The 15952-nt window shown below is 32.4% G+C and overlaps 2 long non-coding RNA genes across 2 annotated transcripts; one reads left to right on the plus strand and one right to left on the minus strand.

The window, feature by feature from the left end:
- The first annotated feature begins 326 nt into the window (after positions 1-326).
- LOC107851660 lies at positions 327-10311 on the plus strand. Its single transcript, XR_001669114.2, has 3 exons — positions 327-982; positions 8549-8650; positions 9253-10311. It is a non-coding gene; the product is annotated as an uncharacterized LOC107851660 (long non-coding RNA).
- LOC107851662 lies at positions 7462-11757 on the minus strand. The gene is made up of 3 exons (XR_001669116.2): positions 11512-11757; positions 11293-11382; positions 7462-7761 (listed from the first exon to the last, which is right to left on the minus strand). It is a non-coding gene; the product is annotated as an uncharacterized LOC107851662 (long non-coding RNA).
- Positions 11758-15952: the final 4195 nt, after the last annotated feature.

The following is a 15952-nucleotide window of genomic DNA, read 5'->3' on the forward strand; positions in this document are numbered from 1 at the left end:
CTAACAAAGGGTGCGCCTGCAAAAATGGACTCAAATTTTTTAGGACAAGAAGACACAAAAAACACTTGATGTGAACAATTATAAAATTCTTATGATAATGGACTGTTTTTGAGGTTCTTTGAAGAGTAATCAATAAAATCAAGCTTTGTTTGACTGTTCTTGTGGTTCAATTAATCAATTAAGCTTCAATCTCAAACTATTTAGAATCAGTTTTATGAATTATATGTTATTAATTTACACTATTAATTGTGTTTCATTCTAATACTAAATAATTCATATTTTAATGCAATTATGGTTCTCCGAGTAGGAGTAACCGCTAAAGTTATCTCCATGTGATCAGGAGATCACGAATTCAAACCGTAAAAACGTCCTTCATAGCAGAAATACAATATAATAGACCCTCGTGATCTGACTTTTTCTCCTAACACATAATGAAAGTTTTAGTACATCAGATTGACTTTTTTAGAGTTCTCCAAAATTGCAAGTTCTTTTAACATACTTATTGTTCCCCACATTGACGTATAAATATTTAGCCAAACTAAAATATTCCTCATGAACAACACACCTAAGGTAAGTGCACCAACTCACAACAACGAAGTTGGAGTCAAAAGGGTACTATTTTTAATCAAAATTATTAAAGGTTACAAACCACGACCTTATATTTCCTTTCCATTCGAGAAGCTTCCTCTTAAAATCAAGGTCTCAAAACGCTAACTCCGATCAATGATCCAAGCAGCAACAAGAATACTAACTTCTAACTCCAATCAATGATCCAAGCAGCAACAAGAATACTAACTTCTCAGGTAAGATTATTGTTTCCTTCTCCTCTAATTTAGTATTGATTTTTTTTTTCTCTGTTTTTGTTTGTTTTTCCAGCAAGAATAAATAACTTCAATAGCAGTGATGGAGTCTCACTACACAAACAAGGAAAATCAGCGGAAGACATCAGTTTGGCTCCAACCACGAGAAAATGCTTTAGATGGTGATATACTGGCTTAAGTTTTATCGGTAATTTGTTTGTCTAGGAAGGGTAATTATTAGATCCAACTACAAAAGAGACTTTCATTTGCACTGAGCAATTGATTACCTTAGCTTTCTTTGTTTGATACAAGGGTTGGGTGTTGGACAACTGTCATCTAACATTCCACTGAAAATAGAAGATAATTATTCATTTAGCTTTCTTTTTAACCTTATAAAGAAAAACTCTTTTCTTTTCTGTGGATTGACTCCAATAAGTTGCGAAAACTTAATATAAAAAATGTTTGTTACACAAAAGATTTATTGTTTCGGCTATACAATTTGTATTATGTCAAAAAAACTTCAACACAAGTACAAGATTAAATCAAGAACACTTATGAAGTTTTTCAACACCTTCAACACAAGTTCATTATGAATTATCAAAGAAGTGTGTTATTTTATTTTTTTTAAAAAAAAAGATGAAGAAGAATAAGTCAAGTCCTCCGAATTAACGGAGTGCCCTTAAGGAAATAATTCTCCTCAAGTATCTGAGGTTGCAGAATTTTTCACCCAGGATAAAATGGCTTAACAATCCAACAATAGTGGTACCTCAAACGATTAGATTCTCTTCGAACTCACTCAACGGGAGATGATCACACAGAGTTTTTTAGAAGACAAGAAGTGTTTGTAATGCAAAAAAATTTTCGTTCTAAATTTGTCAAAAAGATGCAGGTTTATAAAGCCATGAAGTGCCTCTTCGAAAATGAGGCAATGATTCATCGGAAAGGTGTATCATTTCGGAATAGTCATATTTGTCTATTCCGAAACAACATGTCTTTTCTGAATAGTCACATCCGATCGAACAGTCACCCCTTTTCCAAAATAGTGTGTCTTTTCCTCGAAGGGTTGTTTCCCCCTATTTTTCATTCACACCAATTGAACCCAATAATCCCCTACATAAATAGGGAATGACTATTCTTTATAAAACTTTACGGACAAATATGTGATCATCAAGCAACGACTGATTACATCTGGATAAGTGGGTTTTCCTTTGAACTTTTCGTAGTGAACATTCATTGGATGCACTCAGTCAATCGGTAGATTTGATATCCTTGAACCGTCGAGCTTTAATATACACGTAGACAACACATGTCACACAACCAACCTTTTACCGTTTATGGTTCTCACGATTTTGTTTGTTTCAGCCATGAAGACGTCCCGGTTACATGAGAACTTATAGAATAGGCCTTTACTAACATTCTCCTTGAAGTGGCTTCCACTTCGCCCTCACATAGGTGATTTCTAATCGTTTCAATCCTATAGATTAAACTATTTGATCAAATCTGTCAAATTTAAATAATCATTAAAATACTTCACACCATAAGTCTTATCCTTGTTTACTAAACATTGTCTACATCATGAGAATAAGTTAGACATAACTTTGTTTGATCTCCTTGAACCTAGCTCTTGGGATCTCCAGTCTGCTAGGTATAGTTACCGCTATGCTGCCTTGTCCTAGGCCGTAAACCCATTCCCCTGGATATTCTCTTAACTACCTATCTAGGCCTTTAGTAAGTGGATTCGACACATTATCCTTTGACTTCACATAGTCAACAAGGATAATTCCACTAGAGAAAAGTTCTCTAACGGTATTATGTCTCCGTCTTATATGTCGAGATTTATCGTTAGACATCATGCTCCCTGCCCTACCTATTACTGCTTGGCTATTATAGTGTATACATACTGGTGCCACTAGTTTGGGCCAATAAGGAATATCTTTCAAGAAATTCTGGAGCCATTCTGCTTCTTCACCTATTTTATCCAATGCGATAAACTCAAATTCCATTGTGGAGGGAGAAATACATGTCTATTTGGATGATTTCTAAGAGACTGCTCCTCCACCTATAGTAAATACATATCCATTTGTGAATTTTACTTCATTTGATCCGGTGATTCAATTTGTATCACTATATCCTTCAATTACCCCGAGATATTTATTTTAATACAAAGCATAGTCTTGAGTGTATTTATGATACTCCAAAACTCTTTTCATTTCCATCCAATGAGTTTTATTGGGATTACTCGTGTACAGACTCCATTTACTAATAACACATACTATGTCTGACCGTGTACAATTCATGATATACATCAAACATCCCAACACTCTTACATAGTCCAAGTATGAGTCACGTTCACCTTCATTCTTTTGAATTGCAAAGCTCTATTTGAATTGCAAAGCTCATGTCCAATGGAGTCTTGGCAATACCAAATTTCATATACTTAAACTTGTCAAGTACCTTTTCGATGTAATGAAACTGTGACAATGCCAACCCTTGTGGAGTTTTAAGAATTCTTATTTCTAAGATTACATCCAAAATTCCAAGGTCTTTCATGTTAAACTTGCTCTCAAGCATTCGTTTCGTAGCATTTTTGTTAGAAATGTCTCCACTGATAATCAACATATCATCCACAAACAAACAAACAATGATCTTGTGATTTAGAGTGTCTTTAACGTAAACAGATTTATCACATTTGTTTATCTTAAACTCGTTTGCCAACGTGGTTTGGTCAAACTTAGCATACCACTGTTTAGGTGCTTTGTTTTAGTCCATAAAGTGACTTAACAAGTTTACACACCTTCTTTTCCTTTTCTGGAACCACAAAACCCTCAGGCTGTTTTATGTAAATTTCTTTCTCCAATTCTTCTTTTAGGAATGCTTTTACATCCATTTGATGGATTTCAAGACCATATACCGCTGCCAAGGAAATTAACATCCAAATTGACGTTATCCTCGTTACAAGCGAGTATGTATCAAAGTAATCAAAGCTTTCCTTCTATTTAAAGACTTTTACTACAAGTCTTGCCTTGTATTTATCAATAGTACCATTCACTTTCATTTTCCTTTTGAAAATCCATTTAGAACCTAAATATTTCCTGGAGGAAGATCAACCAACTCCCACGTATGGTTGCTTAAGATTGATTCAATCTCACTATTGGCTGCCTCTTTTCAAAATGATGAGTCTGAAGACGATATCGCTTCTTTAAAGGTTTGAGTCTCACTTTCTAAGAGAAATATTACAAAATCTGATCCAAAACGAAGTTGAAGTTCATTGACGTGTACTACGTCTTGGATTCTCATCATTACATACATCCTCGCTTTGTTCATCTCGAGGTTGTTTGGACCCTCCACTAGACTGTTCATGTCTAATTTTATATGGATAAATGTGTTCAAAGAATTCAACATTATCTGATTCAATTACTGTATTTTCATTGATATCCGAATGTTCAGATTAATGAACCAAAAACTGACATGCTTTACTACTTTTAGTATATCCTATGAACACACATTCCACTGTCTTAAGTCCTATCTTTACCCTTTTAGGCTTAGGAACTTGGACTTTCGCTAGACACCCCCACACTTTGAAATATTTCAAGTTGAGTTTTTTTTCTTTCAATTTTTCATATGGAATTGATTGTGTCTTACTATGGAGCACTCTATTGAGTATTCCATTAGCTGTAAGGATAGATTCCCCCCACAAGTTTTGCGGTAAATCTAAACTCATTAGTAAGACATTAATCATTTCTTTTAAGATTTGGTTTTTCTTTTCCACAATTCATTAGAATGAGGTGAATACGAAGCCGTAGTTTGATGGAAAATTCCATTATCTACAAATATTTTTGCAAAGGGAGATTCATATTCTCTGCCCTTATCGCTTTTTATCATTTTGATTTTTTTCACTAACTGATTTTCAACTTCTATTTTATAATGCCTAAATGCATTTATTGCTTCATCCTTACTGTTTAGCGAATAGACATAACAGTACCTAGTGCAATCGTCAATAAAAGTTATAAAACACTTTTTCCCACCATGAGATGGTGTTGACTTCATATCATAAATATCAGGTGTGGATTACGTCTAAGGAATTGGAATTTCTTTCAACGGACTTATACGAATGCTTAGCATACTTTGATTCCACACACCTTTGACATTTTGATTTATTACACTCAAAGTTTGACAAAACTTCTAAGTTAATTAGCTTTCACAAAGTTTTATAATTGACATGTCCTAATCGTTCATGCCACAAATCGTTAGACTCAAACAAGTAAGAAGAAACAAAACTTTTATTGATTTCAACATTCATTACATTCATTTTAAATGGGCCCTTAGTGAGGTAGCCTTTTCCTACGTACACTTCTCCTTTACTAAGTATAATTTTTTTCAAAAACAAATACACATTTAAATTCATTTTTATCAAGAAGTGATACAAAAATCAAGTTCTTCCTTAACTCCGGTACATACAGGACATTGTTAAGAGCCAGCACTTTGCCTGATGTCATTTTTAGGCAGACTTTTCCCGTTCCTTCAACTTTTGCAGTTGCAGAGTTTTTCATGTAAATATTCTCTTCGGCTCGAGCCGAAGAGAATGCAACAAACAACTCTTTATTTGCACAAACGTGGTGGGTGACACCAGAATCCATCCACCATTCTTGAGGATTTCCTACCAAGTTACATTTCGAAAGCATGACACACAGATCGTCAATTTCGTTCTTGGATTCAGCCATATTTGCTTGATCCTTCTTTTTGCCTTTCTTTGGGGCACGACAGTCTGTAGACTTATGGTCAATCTTGCCACAATTAAAGCATTTCCCTTTGAATTTCTTCTTAGGCTAATTGCTTTGTTGTCCAGCTTTTTTCTGTTTCTTTGAGTTATTAGGGCCGTCTTCTACAATGTTAGCTCCGTTCATTGCATAATTTTCTTTAGACCTCCTTTCTACGGCTTTATTATCTTCCTCAATGTGCAACCTTACAATGAGGTGTTCGACTGTTATCTCCTTTCGTTTATGTTTCAAGTAATTCTTGAAGTCCTTCCACAAAGATGCCAACTTCTCAATTATCACAGCTACTTAAAATGCCTCGTTCACAACCAAAACTACAACAACGTTTATGTGAACATTAACAACATTTTTAACATGTTCAAATAAGGTGTTCATTGAATTTATACCTTCTGAAAGGAGATCATGGATGATGACTTGCAATTCCTGTACTTGAGAAACAATAGTTTTGTTGTCTATCATTTTGTACTCTAGGAATCGCGCAACATAGAACTTCTTGGTTCCCTCATCCTTAGTCTTGTATTTCTTTTCCAGCGCATTTCACAATTTTTTAGATGTCTTCATTATGCTGTAGACGTTGTACAAGTCATCTTGGAGGCCGCTTAGGATGTAATTCCTACATAGAAAATCAGAATGTTTCCACGCCTCTGTTACAACGAATCGCTCTTGGTCCAAAGTTCCTTCAGGCACTTTTGGAGCATCTTCTGAAATAAACCTTTGAAGACATAAGGTTGTTAAATAGAATAACATCTTTTGTTTCCACCTCTTGAAATCAACTCCAGAAAATTTTTTGGGCTTTTCCGCTAGTGCCATAGCGGGTGACGCATTTATGCGACTGGTTGTAGCAACACTTGTTGCTACCACACTTGTCACACCTTTAACATGACCGTCTGTAGTCATTTTTTTCTTTCACAAAAAGACAGTCAACTTTAGTATAAAATTATAGTTATTACAAGTTCATAGCAACTTATAGACACTACTTGTTTCTAGTTTAACGATGAAGTTTTATATCTTCCAATTGTTAACCGAATGACCTTTAACTTGTGATGAAGATTTTATTTCTTCAAATCACTTGTTAAGTTCAAACGGAGTAGAAATCTTATTGCTTTAATCTCCAGAAATAAAACAATACAGATTATGGGAAAAAAAAACTTTGTGAAAAGAAAATTTCACCAAACAAGCAAATTTTTTTTTTCCAAACTTATTTCCTTAAGATTGTTGTTTTGGGTATACAATCTGTATTATTTCAAAACAACTTCAACACAAGCTCAAGATTAAATCAAGAACACTTATGAAGTTTTTTAACACCTTTAACACAAGTTTAATACACTACTAGAAATTACCCTTATGGTGACGATTGCAAAACCGTTGCAATAGACATCAAAACTGTTGTCATAGCTCTACCGCAATGGTTCAATAAGCGTCCTATAGGTGGGCGTTGCGATAGGTCTATGGCAACGGTTTCTGCGATGGTTGTCTGAACCGTCGCCATAGGTCAAGCTATGACGACGGTTTCATACAATCATCGCCATAGCTTGACCTATGGCGACGGTTATTTTTTGACTTATTGAGACACCTATTTTCATCTATTGCAACAGTTGCTAACCATTGCAATAGAATCTATTGCAACAACATTAAACCGTTGCAACAACATCTATTGCAACACTTTCGTTATTCTGTTGCAACGCTTTTTGAGTACCTATTAAAAATATTTCATTACTTATTGAGACACCTATTTTCATCTATTGCAATAGTTTAATGTCGTTGCAATAGAATCTATTGCGACGCTTTTTGACTACCTATTGTAATGGTTTATTGATCTATTGCAATAATTATTGCCACATGTTATTAAATTGAAAAGATTTATATAAATAGTCACTCGTATTAATGTAAACTTTTATTTACATACATAATAAATAATAACACATACACATCACAAAATAAAATCATTCATTAATAATCTCATAATTCAAATGCTAGTAATTTAAACTCAAACGCAAAATGTAATCAAGTCCAAAATAATTAGTTAAGTTTTTATATACTAGCAAGTTCGAGTCGTAATAAGTTTCAAGAAATTCAACACAAAACTATTGATATTAGAGCATTTATCAACAACCCAAAAATCTTCTCAAGTAAGGTCTTTGTCTTCATAAGGTCTTTGTCTTCATTACTTTCTTCATTTTGGACACCTATAAAAAAAGAACAAAATAATATAAATTAGCACTTAAATGTAAGAAAATCCCATCAAGAAAACAGTATACCAATGGAACAAGATCATTGACTCAACCAAGTGCAAATCAAGAAACAAGAAATGAGAAAGTGCATAAACAAGATCAATGGAAAACTCAAACAAAAAGAAAAGCTAGAACCACGAGCAACAATCAAAAAATAGCAACACCGCCAATAAAAATTCATAAATCCAAAAATACACAAGCTCCTCGTAATTTCGAAGTGTTAGCTCAAAAACAACAAGATGCTAAAATAGTGGCTGACCAAGATGTATCTGAAGCTGAACACTATAAGCTGGGAAATAAGAGCCTCAAGTATTAACTTGATCCTAATTCCTGTGATCCCCATGGTTCTATATCTAGTGTTGTGCATGAATCTAGTGGTGCTGTGAAGGGTGTGAACCACCCACCTGTTAACCCGATTCATGGGGTACCTGGTTTGTAAAACATATCCGAAGTGCAGGGTATGAAGCAAGAAACATAGGTGGTAGTTGAGGAAGGCATTTCTGCGGTTATACCTACTGATTTGGTCAATGAATACCACATAGTATTTACAATTTGTACTAGTACACTGAAGATAAAGATTCTTTTTTTAATAACCATGGTATTCGAGCCAACCTGCACACACCTTGACTAATTTAACGGGATACTTAATCTTAGGAGCGGGTTAACTGTGTGAACCGTTAATCTTTTATTGAGTAAAGATTTAACTTTTATTTACTCTGACTGAGTTCTTTCTTTCTTGTAGAGAACTCTTTTGCGTGGTAATGAGCTTCAGGTTCCAGATTGTGCCCATTAATACATGAAAAATCTGTTGAGATTTTCTTATTTACATTATCTTCCATCAAAGGTAATAAATAGCAACTGGATTACTATGCTTTTGTTTTCTGTGTACTGATTATACAAATTTTGAACATATAGAACTAAAAGGCTATTGAAATAAAAAGAATATAGGAAGTATTGATAGTCAGAGTTAGTATGTTTTATAAATTCTACCAGTAGAACAAAAGATTAGCAACAAGCTGTCCATTGATTTGTGTGCCCTTGCTTACTGTATATGCCTACATCGAACATTTATTACTACTAGTGGCCTTCATTTTATAGGAAGTGTAAGTTTAAGAAATGCAAGTGTTTCCCGTCTATTGCAGGTAAAGAAAAGTGTGGTTCATCTATTAAGTTCTTATAGTTGTTGTTCAATTACTCTCAACTGCTATAATTTCTTTCTTCATGCAGAGCATCTTGGATTGCATTTGGTGAATTGCATTAACTTCCTTATTTAAAGATGGAATGCTTTTATATATTTATTATACCTTTATACGCTCCTTTTAAGTTGCTGGATAGATACTTTTCTTGGCCCGACTGATGGATAGACTTAGGTGGCACATAGAACTTTAGAAACTTATTTGGGGTATTTCTAACAGTGAGAAAACACCTCTTACATCTACTGAACAGATGAGTAAAAAGAAGAGAGACACTGGAAAGGAAGCAAGATAAAATGGAGAAAGAAGAGACAAATAAGAAGGATGGGGCTAGGAAGAGAGAATCAACATAAGTATCAAAAGAAGTTTGTCAAGATCTTATCAAAGCATTTGGTCCCATTGGCAAGAGTGATGATCAAGGAAATATAACAAGTTGCTGCAAATCTCCAAGAAGCTTTCAGCAGAGAGGTCCATACTTTAGAGCAGCTGCCTGTTCTACAAGTAGACCACTCACATGATCCTAAAATAGCAACTTTACTATTCGCTCCAACAGCCCAAGATTTGAACTTTTCCGATAAAGTTCAAATTTTGCTCCTCATTCCAACATAAACCAAATTCTACATTATACCCAAACAATAAGTACTCCTTATTCCTAAATAAGTAGGGCTCGGGTATATGAATCCCCAGGCCTCAGTTCGAAACAAGTTGAGGTCGGTTATATGAATCCCCACATACGCAAGCAACATCAACAAGCTTGTAACAAGTTAGTTGTTAGAAGACGATTGCGCTATCCTATGGCAGTTTTAATTTCTTCCATACCACGACCAACTTACTGTAGGTTAAAGTTTGCACAATAATCTTATAACAAGTATATTACAGATACCATGACTAGGGACATATTCCAAAATTCAAAGACAGACTATTTGAGACTTCCAAATGGTCAGTTTTTTGTCCTATTACCTTAGAGTTCATCTTGTCCCAAAAACTAGCTCAATTCAATTCATTCTGTCTAAATCTTATATTGTTCTGATCAGTTGTTTATACCATTTCGAAGTTCTCTTACAACTCATATCCTTGAGGTAATACAGAAAAAGAAATGGATCCAAATAGTTCTAACACATTTCTATTGGTGTCCATATTTAGATAATAGTATAAGTCAATGTAATATATTCACCTAATAATAGAATCACATGCTAAATCATTTAATCTTATGTCTATTCCAGATTCAATATTTTTATCAATTATTGTCGATAAGGGTGGACATGATATGGTATATATACCGAATACCATACTGAAATCAAATTTTTTATATTGCGGTATGAATGTTATGGTATTTGGTAGGAGTTTTAAATTATTATGGTATTTGGTACGATATTTTGTATTTATGCAATAAATACCAAAATATCGTACATTGCACCGAAGTTTTTTAATAATATATAAAATCCAAATATATTATATATAAGATTATTAAATATATTTATATGTCATCTATTAGACAATTGAACATAAAAATAACTTTTATTGAGAAATAATTTTTTTAGGAAACTTATTATTTTGAAGTACTATGCTTAAGTTTAGATAATATTGTTCAGAGTTTCCATCTTGAATTACTCAATCATGATTGAAATATTCTTTTTGTGTAGATGATTAACAAAGATAGTTGTTAGTATGATATGATTGAGACATTTTTATGTTTTAAAGTTATAGTTTTTTTTATATGAATATATGAAAATCGAAATCAAATAAAGTATGGTTACCGAATTGCCGTACCATAAAATATCAAAATCGAATTTAAAAATACCGAACCATACTAAACTAATTTGGTATGGTAATAATATTGTTCTTTTAGATACCAAAAATCAAAGTTACCATACCGAAATTTAAAATACCGTATCATACCATACTATGCCCACCCCTGATTGTCAGTGTAGATTATAGTTTCTATATGCCAAATTCATATCACTTCTAATATTTGAGTTTTCATTGAAGTAACAATGAAATATAGGTTTCAATAAAAAGCAACCAAAGTCTGGTCATAGATACTATTATCTTATTCTCCCTCCACCTATTTCCATTAGCATTAATTCAAGAATCATGTATTGTACCTAGCTAAAGGTGATTAGGATAACTACAACAAACAACATTTTTAGCGTTGGAACACTAAAACTGTTCTTAGTATTTTCCAGTAACCCACTCCACGCGTGAGAGATCCTTAGTCGTAACACAATCGTGAGGGATCCTTTCTTCATGTGAAAAACTGATAAATAGTATTAGAAAAACACAAAAGTAGTACCTTTTATTACCTCGGTTCTTAGAATCATAGGTAGCTCGAGAGTAATCTTGTCGCCTTGACCACAAGTTTTGGTGATTGTCAAGAAATTACCTGCACCGAGTTGAAACGGAACACCTTACAATTTTTTCTTAAAGGATATCGATCATATAAAGACCATAACTGGAGAGAAAAAATGATTTGATAGTAATACTAAGACATCAGATGAAGAAAACATCACACCTGGTGTTGGTAGAGACAAATCCTTTCCGTTAAAAGTTGTCTTCGTGGACACTTCAATGTGTTGTGTCACGTATATACCACATATGTATTACGTATGTGCCATGTGGCCAGTATCAAAATTATACCTTTAATTAATTTCGAAATAATAAGATCCTTTAAGTTGAGGTGTGTGACTATTATTTTGGGTATACTTCAGGGGAAATAAGGTATTATGTCTAATTATATTAACATTTAAAATGCTATAAAAAAAAAAAAAAGAAATGAGTCATAGAAAAAGTGACAGTATCATAAAAGATCTATTTATCCAATTAAATTAAAAATTAATAAAAACAATTAACTATTTCTTTTATATGAAAAGAATCCAAAGATTTGGTAGTACTTAGTTGGATTTCAACTAATGCTTATCCAAATATCTTATCATCTTTAATTATATTGTAACTAATGTTTATCAATTACTTTAAAAGTTTCATTTTCTAAATTTACCCTTTGACTTTTGTTTTAACTTATTATTTTATATTAATTTATTTTGTCTCCTTTTTATGTTATCCTTGATAAAGTTCAATATTACTTCACTTGTCATTATACAATAACTAAATTTTTTTTTCATTTTTGTAAATTTAAATAATTAAATTGATATTTAAAATGCTATAAAAAGAGTAATGAGCCATAGAAATTAAAAAGTGACAGTGACACATGAAAAAAATAATAAGCGATAACACCTAATTTTTTAAAATCTATGTTATCCCTAATTGAAGTTTTAATAGTCTTGTAAGAGTTGACCCATTGAAAGAACATTTACAAAAGTATTTTGCTAAATCAGCCTTTCAACTATATAATTGAAATGTTATCTTTATTTATAAATTAACTTTATTGACGTAATCATACAATAATTTGTAGCATCAAATATTTTTTATATTACTTAAATATTATATTTATTAAAAATAAAATAAATTAGACAATAAGTTTAATTAATAAAAATATAATGAAGGAAATTCAACATTAAACAACAATCATTTTAGATAGTTAAAACTTTAATTTAAAAAAAGCCATTAAATAAAAAGGAGAACAGTTATAGTGAGTGCGTTTGTTTGAAAATGAAAAAGTCTAAAACATATTGTAACAAATGTTGTTTTTTAACTTTCAAAAATTTTTACTTCCTTCATTTTAATTTGTTTGTCTGATTTTAACTTAACCCAAAGTTTAAACGAGTGATGGAGACTTTTGAATTTTATGATCTTAAACCGAAGATATATGAAAGATCAAAAAATCCTTTAATCTTATGATATTTAACATATTATATGGAAAGAGATAAATTAAAAGAGTCTAAAAAAAAAAAGATATATTCTTTTGTAAATGAACTAAAAAAGAATTAGGACACAAGTAATTAAACGCATATATAATTTAATATTTTAAAAGTATTGAGAAATTATCGAACTACTTTCAACTAATACTATAATGTTATGAAAATAAATAAAAAACAAGAGTAAAAAAAAACTAGAAAAAAATTTCAGTATAAATATTAATGTAGTTTGGACAAGCCAACTGACACTAGTAAATATATATAGGCGCTGGACACATGCAGCCATTTGTTACTCACATGTAAGGCCCTGGGTTTACCAGCAAGTGTGGGGTAGGGGGTTAACATGCAAGTCGCTTGTCAGTGCACTGAGTGCTGACTTACAAGTCGCTGCTATACCTGCAATTTACAAGGCGCTGTGCTTTAAACGACTTACAAGTCGTACAGGTCAACATACGTGACTTTTAAGTTGCTGACCCACCACATTTTATTTGTTTTGATTTTATTCGAAATTAGTTGTTCTTTTTAATATTTTTGATTAAAAAAAGTATCAACTCCGGATTCTCACAACTACTTTCTCTTTAATCTAACTGATTTGCATCACCTATAAGATGTTTTGTTTTTTATTTTGTCCTCTTCTTACCTAATCAATGCATAATAGTGAAGAGGTTATAAATTTTTTGTAACCAATTTTTAATCATATAATTTTGAATGTATGTCTTTCACATTTTGTACCTTCAATTATCCTAATGTGTACGTCTAAACATTTGAAAACCTACATAAGAAAAAATTGAACTTTATCTCTTCTCTAATTTTGATTATATATGTGTGCTTCTTGCAACTTATGTTTGATGTTATTATTTCTAACTTTACTCTTTTTCTAAATTTTTATGAGGTGCAACTTCTAAGTAAGGTGCCAGAAGCATACGTATAGAATCAAATTAGAGTACCGTTTATGAGTTTAAGTTTGACGCATCGTCGGTATACTTTTTTTTACACCATCAGCTATTTTTTACGTTTGACTACACATATATTTTTATATTTTGTAAAAATAATATAAAATTAAAAAAAGACTGTTAACCTTACCCTATTTTTCTTTCTTCCCTCTCTCTCTTTCCTCCCATCAACGTCGTTATCTTTTTGAATCCTTCTACCGCATATTCGCCTTCAATATTTTCGAACTAACATACTGGAGAAATAAGATGGCTGGAGTGAATAGATTTTCAATTACATCCTAAGTATCTTCTCTACATATTTATTATTTTTCGGTCTCAAGCTTCTAGTAAAAGAATTTCTTTATCTCTACTTTCTCATCTTCTGCAATGCTTTACTGAAGGAAATAAAATTTTTTATATACACGATATTTAGTTTTCTTCGATTTCTCTTTACCTTTTGTTTTGGTTACACAAAGTGTAAATTATTGAATCTGTCTGAATATAATTTTTCAAGTTTTAAATTTCTATAGTTTTACAAAGTTTCTGCTACAAGTTTCTTCTACTTAGTTGTGTGTTATCGTACATTTTAAACAAAATTCAGGGATATATTCTCGAGAGGGGTGTATATTGTATCTTGAAGTGCCATCATATTGTACCAAATGTTTTTGCTATGATCTTTAGGTTGCCGAAAAGAAATTTTATTATTTGACTTTTATTAGTTCAACTTTTACTACAGTGGAATATATTTTACGACGGAAAGTATTGAATCAATATCACTTTTGAATAAGTATGTAAGGTTCTTGACCTTAATTTTGAATCAATATTTAGAGGAGGTATGATAGACTTTCTAAACTATCTATTATTAATGATTATGTTTCGCAGGATTAATGGAAAACTCAAACTTATATGAGGAAAATATAGGAGTTGAAGTTCCATCAGAGGAAATTGACAATGGATGAAACTGGACAGATTGTTCCCTATATAGATGTTGAAAATTTGCAGGACCGCTATATCGGTAAGGAGTTTCAGTCACTTGATGATTCATTTAAGTTTTATCTTGATTATGCTCATCGTAGTGGTTTTAGTGTCCGCCGAGGTAGTATGGTAAGATCAAGAAAAGATAAGTCAATAATTGGTCAAGAGTTTTTCTGTTCAAAGCAAGGATTTCGGTCAAGGAAAAATTTAGAAAGCAATAAACCACGAGATGAAACTAGAGAAGGATGCAAAGTATTGTTATATATATCAAAGAAAGAAGAAGGTAAATGAGTTGTTTGTAGGCTTGTCACTAAGCACAATCATGAGCTTGCATCTCCAAACAGTCAGAAATTCTGCGATAAAAAAGAAAAAAGTCTGAGGCCTAAAAAAATCTTATTGATTTGCTTGATAACTCAGGTGTCCATCCAAGTAAAATAACGTCAGTTTTGATAAGTCAAGCTGGGGGTGTAGATCAGCTTAATTTAACAGTCAAAATTATTTGCGAACTAGGAGACAAAAAGATCTCCAACAAAGGAGATGCAGAATTGATGCTTCAATGTTTTCAAAAACGTCAATCAGAGAATCCAGTTTACTTTTACGCTATATAAATGGATGTTGATGTTCGTTTAGCTAATTGTTTTTTGGGTTGATGCTAGATCTAGGATTGCTTATAAGAATTTTGGAGAACTAGTTGTTTTTGATCCGACGTATTTAATAAATAAATACAAGATACCTTTTGTTCCATTTACCGGTGTTAATAATCATCATCAATCTATTTTGTTTGGTTGTGCTCTTCTTTGGGATGAAACTCAAGACACTTTTGAGTGGTTACTTCGTACTATGCAAGAGGAAATGTTTGGAGTGGCACTTCGTACAATTATAACTGATCAGGATGCTACCATAACAAATCCAGTTGCAAGGGTATTCCCTAACAGTGCACACCACTTTTGTATGTGGCACATAACAAAGAAGATTTCGGAATATCTAAGTCATGTTTATCATCAGTACGACGATTTCAGTAGCAAGTTTAGTTGGTGTATTCATGGTACGACAACCCCTGAGGAATTTGAGATAATGTGGAGTGAAATAATGAAAATGTATGATTTAAAAGAAAATAGTTGGTTGCAGAGAATATATGCAATTCGTGAAAAATGGATACCTGCATATGTGCGTACCACTTTTTGTGCAGGCATGTCAACAAGTCAAAGAAGTGAGAGTATGAATAAATTTTTTA

Source organism: Capsicum annuum, chromosome 12, assembly GCF_002878395.1.
Source record: "Capsicum annuum cultivar UCD-10X-F1 chromosome 12, UCD10Xv1.1, whole genome shotgun sequence".
NCBI lineage: Eukaryota > Viridiplantae > Streptophyta > Magnoliopsida > Solanales > Solanaceae > Capsicum > Capsicum annuum.